Source organism: Strigops habroptila, chromosome 2, assembly GCF_004027225.2.
Source record: "Strigops habroptila isolate Jane chromosome 2, bStrHab1.2.pri, whole genome shotgun sequence".
Lineage (NCBI taxonomy): Eukaryota > Metazoa > Chordata > Aves > Psittaciformes > Psittacidae > Strigops > Strigops habroptila.
In genome coordinates, this window is record NC_044278.2 from 58783099 (window position 1) to 58789108 (window position 6010).

The following is a 6010-nucleotide window of genomic DNA, read 5'->3' on the forward strand; positions in this document are numbered from 1 at the left end:
GAGCCTGTTTTGATTATCAAAATCCAGGCAAAATATTATCCATAGCCCAATAACTCAGTGAACACTGCACCACTGTTTTACTATAACTTCAGTATCACAGGTCAGTTGCTAACACAGGTGAGCAAGAACCATGGGAACAGAGGTGAGTATCAGGGCAAAAGGATACACACAATACTTTTTCTTCTATTCCCATAACAAGATAGTCCTTGAGTGACTGCCAGTAGGAAAAATGAAGAAATCTTAATTAAATTCATCAGAAAATCTCTCTGTGGCTGTTGAAAATATCAATATGGAGGTTTTTCCTGTTCTTTTGTTGTTGTTGTTTTTTCCCCCAACTACAAAATGCTAATTTACAGCTGTGGTCCAGCTGTCCTTTTTAGCAATAAAAACTCACAGAATGAATGTCTCCAAGGGAGAAAGCAAAATGCTAGTGGGAGCTGGGATTGCTTAACACCGCAGTCAGCATTTGCCAACTCATTTTTAAAGGTTCCACTGACAGAAAAACAGCTCATGAACTACTTCTGTATTCCACATTACTGTTAGCTTTATTTTGACTAGGGAGAATGCCAGCTCTTCAGGCAATGGAAAGTTTCGGTAGAGAACAAAATAGCTCTTGCAGGTACTTTCGGAAGCAACAAGAAATTATTAGTTCAAAACGTAGTAATGAAACCTGTGAGGGAAATTGTCTTCCTTCTTTTCTGTAACATGATTCAGCAGAAGGAATTATCACAAAATAAATACATAATTAGAAATGTATAAAATGTATTAGAGATGCTGCAGGCTGTTCAGGCAGGTCTGAGGACTGGATTCATCTTCTCCAGTGTAGACATCTGCTTGAGTTCATGAACTCTGTCCTAAGTGCTCAAGTCAAGCTTTGCAAAAGCCTGAGAGATCTGGGAGCTGGAAGTCCTGAAGAGCTTGCCCTGAAAGGATGGTTATAAGGAGGAATGTGACAGGTAGAGCTGGGTAATGGGAAGAAGGAAAATCTAAGTAGATGGGTATGGCAGGGGGACACTGATACCTTGTCAGCAAGAAAGCTGGAGACTGTTTTAGTTTCTGCTGAGGGCTGTAAGAGGACAGGATTTATGAGAAGCTATTGTGCTGTAATGAGTTGATCTCCTTGGGGTTAAGACAAGAGAGAAGTGCAAGGTTACTCTTATAAATTCTGAGCTAATGTTTGTGTTTGAAGGACACATGGAAGGAAAAGGGAAGAAGCAAAACCATCTGAGTAGTGTTATGTGTTATGAATGCTGATGATGACTGGAAGTCTACTGAGAAAATAGGTGTGTCCTGATCAGTGTGCTGCAATGAATGACAGGGATGCCACAGGGAGGGCTCTGTCATGGGTAAGCTTCTTCTGTTTATATATGGGAAAGGCAATGAAAATCTGCCTCGTAGGCTTCAAATCTGTCAGGTTTTAAGGTGGATCAATCTTAATTGGAGCTAATATGCCAGCACTGAGCAAAAGCTATTGCATGACACAGCCATAGCAGTCTCCTATTTAAAGTGGTTTTATTAATTTACCTCCATGTGTACTGCTAATTAGATGACTGAAATCCAGTTTCTACTTCTTATTTCTAATTTGACTCTTTCTATTTTCCTTTCTCTTTGCCTTTGGCTCCTCTTTTTGGAACCTAGGTTTGTGGCAGAGTGGATACACAATGGTTGCAAAGAAAAATCACTGTCTCAAGTACAGTATTTTGGACTTTACAACATGTACTAAAGAACGGTGGATAGATGAGAAATAAAAATCTAGTAATAAGCATAAATTATGAGCCATTTTTCCCCAAACAGCCTGAGAGTATAAAATTTTTGACTGAGGGAACATATTGTAATTTCAGCTATGTTCACCACTCCAGGTTACTTGGGCTTTTCCTAAGACTTCCTTGCAATTAGGCTAGCATCAGGTCCATATTAAATTTGTACACAAAGCTTCTGAAGACTAATCAAGTAGAAACTACTAACAATGGCAGTACTGCCTATTTGTTATGACACTTCAACAAAAACAAGGTGAAAAAATAGGAAAATCAAAGCTTCTGCATGAACTCAGTGACGATGCCAGTACAGGACCCTTAAACATGTATACAGCAGACAAAAAATCGACTGCTTGGCAAAATATTAATCAAAGTATTCTGCTTGTCTCTGGAAGCATCTGAGACAGCATTTAGCAAGTGATTCATATTCAGCCCTACAAAGTCTGAGCTCAGCCCTATGAAAGACAGCAAATTACTCCCCAAAGGCAAAGGGTTCATGCTCCAATCAGGGAAAATCAATTGCTGTAGACAATTAATTCTTATTTTATCATGAGCATTACCTTTCACACATCTGCTACTTTGATTTTATTGCTTTTTTGCTGCAAGGAATGTCATAGCTTAGGCAAAAAGTAGCTCGGCATTCTGTTTCCTATGCTTCATGCTGTTCCAAGCTTTTACAAGTGGTAGAAGAAAGCAGTACTACAGTCATTTCTACGTGCTTCTAAGGCAACTAATCCTTCCATCTAACATAGGGTGAAATTTCCAACATACCTCAGTGTCTCCTGAGACAGAGTTTTATTTTTCAAAGCACAATCCACTGCAAGTTACTGCTCATAAATATTCTTCCTTTTTCAGTCACCATATTTCAAGGTCTGCTGTAATTGTGTGGATCCTTTTTGTGCTCTTCTAGAAATCTAAAGAATTCTCTTGTATGGGTTTCCTCAGGCCACTTTGTTGCTCCAGTTTACTTGCTACTTTTGTTTATATAATTTTAGTGGTATTCTAGCAAGACACTGGATAATCTTATCATATACATGCAGCCATTGTACAGTTTGTACAGATTTTATTGTGTGCCCGTTTCTGGCTGGGTAAGAAGGTTAAATCTAGAATTCCTTTGCTTGAAGTTCCAGGTTCCTTTTCAGCATATTTGCTGAATATGCTGAATGGCCCTTTATTGTACACCATTTAAGAACAATTTCTGGCTGCACACTGTACATAGCAAATTGCAAAAGCAGAAGTTAGAAAGCTGCTCATAACAGCTGACAGATCATAGTAATTACAAACAAGGACATTTTAAACTCATGCTAGATATATATGAGGTATAAACCACTGCATCCATCTTACAGACGTCACCGCAAATAGATTACAGCCATTTCAGTTGCACTTCTGCTGACTCCAAGAGCTCTAACCCACAAAACAGGATAAGATCTTGAGGTGGCTATGTGTCAGGCAGAGATACCAAGTTGTGAAACTTGATTTTTATTTCAGTGACTCAAATACTGGCTAGTGAAGCTGTCACTTGCTTTGGCTCTGATATGTATTGTTAGTGCCAACATACTGTCTCCACGTCAAGGAAATCCTAAGCTGACCAATAATAACATTCCTGGCCTGCCTTGAGAACTGCTTCAGTTAAAACCAGAACTGTTCAGGTAATGTTCTGAGTTCATTAAGTAAATGTACTACATTTACTTAAGTATTAATGTGGTAAAGACAAAAAAGCAGGGGTTTAGACCTGCTCAGCCACATTGGAAATGAGCTAGGCTATAGAGCTTCTGTGTGCTGAAGGCAAAAAAGAAAAATCCCCAACAACTGTCAGCATTACTCTGAGGAGGCATGGGAAGAAGTCACAGAAAAGACAGAAAAGAAGCATCCTGTTAAGAAAGCTGCAGTGATTCTGGGTGGACAGGAGGAGAAAGGTGCTCCTAGCATGCATTCCTGGTTTAGTGTTGCAGTGGCAGTCATATAACTGCGGAGACTTCCTGCACTTCAGCCGTAGTTGCACATGGAAACATGTACAACTGATGAAAGATCTTCTAGCCTTTTTTAAAAAGAAGAGTTAAATATCTATTTTTATTTTAAATGAGATTCCAGTTGCAAAAGCTGTCATTTGAGATAACTGGTATGTTCAGGTTTTTCACTTACTTAAAAGTGAATTTGAGATTAGTCGCTCTACCCAGTATAAATTTGCTTAAGTGCAGATGGATATACCTCATAAAATACAAACTCTCTTTGGTATGGAAATGTTCAACAGTGTGACTGAACAAGCCTCAGTACATGAAAACCTGTTTCAGGTTACTGCCATGTGTACAAAATAGGCCTGACATGCTATTGAAGGAGTAACACTATATAACCACTATTGTGAATTCAATGTGATGTCCTGTGTCCTTATGTTTCTTTTGCTACCCTGTCCTCCCAAAGAAGAGAGAGATTTGTACAAGAGGGCATTAAGGGAAGGGATCTAGTAGGATATCCAGCTACTCAGTTTTGATTTGGGCTTTGGATGTGGCTTACTAGAAATTCAACCACCCCCAGATTTAAGATTTTCTGCAATAATGATCTTGGTGGGCACAAGCTCTGTTGTTGTGCTAAAACAAGTGTATTCTGACTTTAGGAGACTCAGGACTGGTTTGTGTTTTCAAAGATTTACAGCTTTTGGAGGTGCAGCAAGCTGTAGCAAGACTTAACTTAGTATAAATAAGCTCTCTAGTAGAGATTTCTGTTTTTTGCTTGCTTTCTCCATTAATCTATACTAAAGTACAAGTCCAAGGAGCCCTGTGGAGAACTTCAGTGAAACACCAGACTGCCTTTGCTTTAACTAGTGTGACATAGTCATCACTTCCAACATCAGTGATTGATGTGTCAGGAGCTGTACCTTTCAGGGCCAACTGGAACAACCTACTGTGTTGCTCTGGCCAGTTACTCCACGATACTGCAGGACACAAACCTCTGTCTGGGTTCTTGGTGCTGACTGGTTTCAAAAGAATGAAGTCTCCCTAGCAGCAACCTGGCATCAGCCCAGAGGTCTGAGCCCTGAAACATGTATCAGAGGCCTGTAGTTGGAAGCAATGGCAGGCTTTTCCCAATTACATGTGAATTTGGCACTTAGGTACACTCACACAGTTGACTGTGTAATGATGGTAACAGGTTTGATTGTAAAACTCACTTGGGAACAGAGCTCTACAGTGGAACAAGAACAGAAATTTGCAAAATTGCTCCTCTCTAAGCAGAGCCTTACTAAATATTTCATGATCAATTCATTCACAACACTCTTAGGAAACTCTAGGAAACATCGTCTGCTCTGAGAAAAGTGCATACTTTGCTCCTGAATCACAATTTGTCAGTGCTGACACTTGTGTGTGTGTTCTTTTGGAAGCATCCTTTTGGTTTGGAGTGATTAGTTTCTCTAAAATGAGTAACAGAGAATACTTGGAGTTTTCACTTTGAAAGTGCGGTCATGACAGATATGGGGTATCAGAATTATGGAAATAGTGATGTATGCCAGATTCTACACATGACCATTTTATCTTCAACATTATCAAATATTACATGCATCCAATATATAATTGTTACTCTTCCTTGAGCCTGCTGGGTTTCTGGTATCTTCCTATTCTCTTGCTACATGATGGAGAGCTTTCCTGGTCATTGCTAGCTACTGGGAGACACTTCTTTGTCTGAATACCTGTGTCACCAACTTTTAAACTTTGGATATTGTGGAATAAAATATTGGACAGATAAACAATTAGAGAACTTTAATATCTTTGTTCTTAAGATTGCTATGGCCTATGAAGTTCCCCTGATTTAGCCAGTCAGCTTAACACCACCCTTGACTCAAAAACAGTGAAGGCAAAAGCAGATAAAAGCATTCTGAATGGCTAAAATAGACATGAGAGCTTGCAAAGGCTTACTATAATCACGCACAGCAACAGGAATAGAAATTTACTCATCCAGCTCAGAGAGGGTTTTCTCCCCCTTATATCATTGGATAAGCTGGTAAACATTTCACAGCTTTCTTCTCTGAGAGTTCCATGGCTCAACCCAGCTCTTCATCCTGATATTGTCAACATGGAAGAAGGCCAGTATGGGAATCCCTTCTTTCCTCCAATTAGCATTAATGAAACTAAGTGGGAAGCAAACCAGCCCTTCTACCCAAAAAGCCTGAGCTTCCAACTTGGGAAAGTGTGAACAGAGTATCTCCTCTACAATTTAGTAAGTTAAAACATGCCTTTCCACATTTTTCCAAACCCTTAACCAAGTTG